Source organism: Camelina sativa, chromosome 12 (assembly GCF_000633955.1).
Source record: "Camelina sativa cultivar DH55 chromosome 12, Cs, whole genome shotgun sequence".
In the NCBI taxonomy this organism is placed as follows: Eukaryota; Viridiplantae; Streptophyta; class Magnoliopsida; order Brassicales; family Brassicaceae; genus Camelina; species Camelina sativa.
The window spans coordinates 24,366,986-24,369,742 of NC_025696.1; the positions used below are offsets into that span (position 1 = coordinate 24,366,986).

Consider the following 2,757-nt stretch of genomic DNA (forward strand, 5'->3'; position numbering starts at 1 on the left):
TCAGTAAGCGGGAAGACAAAATCACTTGTTCCGCCAAAATATAGGGAAAATTTTCAGATTTTACATCAAAAATAGTTTTGAGTGCCAAGGAAAAAAAAAACTTTGAACGGAGAAAGAAAATAAATAAAAGAAAGAAAACCTTCCACGACTCTTCTCCTCCATAGCCTCTCGTCTCCATCGAGTTTTTCTCCGTCTGTTAATAAAAAAAAAAAATTCCGACGAATACTGATAGTGAAACTTTCTCTCACTATATTCGCAAAGAAGACACCATCATTGAATCGAATTCAGATCACACAATTCGCCATAGATAACTCAACTACAGATCTGTTATCTCGATCGGAAACCGCCGTAACTCGACATCCTCTCTTTCGATCTGATTCCATAACCGTGAAGCCTCTCCCGAATCTCTCGTTCCAGCGTCTTTATCCTCCTACAAAGCTAATGTTCAGTCCTCTTCTCTCCGTCGTCCTTCATCCGGAGATCTACTCACTTCTTCCGGCGATTTCCTCCGTCTCTGGGATATTAACCAAGATTCTTCCACAGTTGAGCCTATCTCGGTTCTCAACAACAGGAAAATGAGTGAGTTCTGTAATTCTTTAGGTTCATTTGGGTTGAAACAACTCAACACATTCTCATTTATGTTGCAAAGTTTATGCGTTTTTTGTGATTCTCTTTAGGTTCATTTGTGTTGAATGTTAATTGATTTATCACTAGTGTTACTGCTTTGGTATTTTGGGGAAAGTGCTGAACTTTGTTGGGTTTCTTCTTTTGTGATCCTTTATATTTGTTGTTGTCGCATAGAGAAGCTTCTTTTTTCTTGTACTCAATAGACAGGTTAGTATTTTGAACGGTTTAGTTAGTATATTATTGTGGCTGTTGTTGTTTTCTCTAAACGTTTAACCCCATTTTAGGTTTTTCCATTGAGCGATGGGCAATAGTGAAGGTACCATAAAGCATCTATTTGTGGGTTGTTAGTTGTTTGTTCTCCTACTGGTTCTTGATGTTCAGTTTCATGTTCAAGGCTTGTCTTAGTCGCAGGTGCCATCTATTATTCATACTGATACTTGTTTTTTCCTTATTAGAGATCCTTTTCATGATGTAAAGAGCAAAGAAGAGACAAGTAAACCCCTTTATGATTCACTCCTTTCAGGTAAGTATTATTTCCCTTATACTCTTATTAAACCTTTAGGTCTGCAGCTATTGATGCATATTTGTTTCAAACTTAATTTGGTTCAATCTGTTTGATTCTTAGAACCTCCTGATTTAAGTATTTGGTTTTCAAGCTATGTCTATGAATCACCGATGCTGGATGGTTTTTGTGAAGAAAGGGTCTAAGAAGAAGGTTAGTTTTTAAAAAAAAATTTATAAAACATCTCTTGTCATATCCCTCGTAAATCATAATGCATCATGACTTCTTTCTATTGTGTTTTCTCTTGTAGTGATGTTACGTTATATATATACTCTTGTAGTGATGTTAAGTAACATATATAAATCCCAAGGTTTGCTTTTTTTCTTTTTTCCGTAATACTTTAGTTTAGTAAACCTGAATTGAAGTTCTGCATATGTAATGATATGGTTATCTGTTGATTGTAAATCTTATTGGCTATTACAAGTTATACTAATTTGGTTTATATCCTCAGATTTGGTCTCACTATAAGTGTTTCATGTTCCAGCGTTTTGCTGCTGTAATTCTGCGTATTTGAGAGCTTGGATTTGGGATGATGATGGATTCTGGAGAACATAAGCTTGAAGAAGTAGTTGTCCCGTTTAAAGGGAAGAGCTGTAAGAAGATACGTAAAACTCTTATGTTTATTTTGTTACAACATATCCCAGAGATTTGTGGAGCACGCCTCTGCTAGAGCTTCTCTATAAGCTTGAAGAAGCAGTCTGGTCTTCTTACTTCTTTTGCTTACCCTTTGTAGGGAGGCTTGGGCGAGGTTGTTCTATGTTTCTGCCGCTTTTAGTGAGTATCTTGTAGAACTTAACTATTTTTTCTCTCTTATATCTTTGAATTCTATGTTTCTCTCTTACATCTTTGAATTCTATGTTTCTCTCTTATATCTTTGAATTCTATTTCTTGTAAGTATGTTGTAGAACAAGTGATGTTATCGAGCCTATGATAATGCCCCGGTGGTATGTTAATGGCAACATGATTGGGAAGGAAGCTCTTGGTGTTGCCACCACTGATGAAAAAAAGAAGCCCGAGTTTATACCAAAGCAATACACAGCAAAATGGTGAAGGTCTTGTCTTGTTCCTTATGGATTTTAAACTTTGTGTTATGTACTATGTATTATGTTTGATTGTGAAATGGTGAATTAGGGATTTAATATTAATACAGGTTCCGGATCAATTTCAAAATAACATGAAAACAGTGTTCTCAAAACACTTATAATCGCATCTAAAATCCTGCTATAACAGAATATATTATAGCATAAAGATATTGCTTACGAAAACTGAATTAAACCGTTTAACTAACGTGTTATGGTAGAATCACCTAACATAGCGTGTATAATGACTTATAACATTATCTTTAAAAATTTGAAAAGCGGGATAACATAGCATTTCTGTACTGCTATGGTATAATAATATATCATAGCATACGAATTCTGCGCTATCATATGTGAGGTACCTACAATAACAGTGGCCTAACATAGCGTTTGTAAAAGAGCTATGAATTACATATTATAGCGTTTCTCTCGTGCTAACAATGTACATATTTGTTGTAGTGTTGTAGTGTGCTTTTCATGAATTGTCAA

General features: G+C 35.1%; 1 long non-coding RNA gene across 6 annotated transcripts; it reads left to right on the plus strand.

The window, feature by feature from the left end:
* LOC104732565 lies at positions 1-2,351 on the plus strand. 6 transcript variants are annotated; one of them, XR_002034426.1, is made up of 6 exons: positions 1-579; positions 912-943; positions 1,083-1,150; positions 1,284-1,342; positions 1,674-1,963; positions 2,085-2,351. It is a non-coding gene; the product is annotated as an uncharacterized LOC104732565 (long non-coding RNA). The 6 variants fall into 6 exon arrangements; XR_758883.2 differs by having other exon boundaries at positions 2-579; positions 1,253-1,342; XR_758885.2 differs by lacking the exon at positions 912-943 and having other exon boundaries at positions 20-579; positions 1,253-1,342; positions 1,674-1,782; positions 1,923-1,963.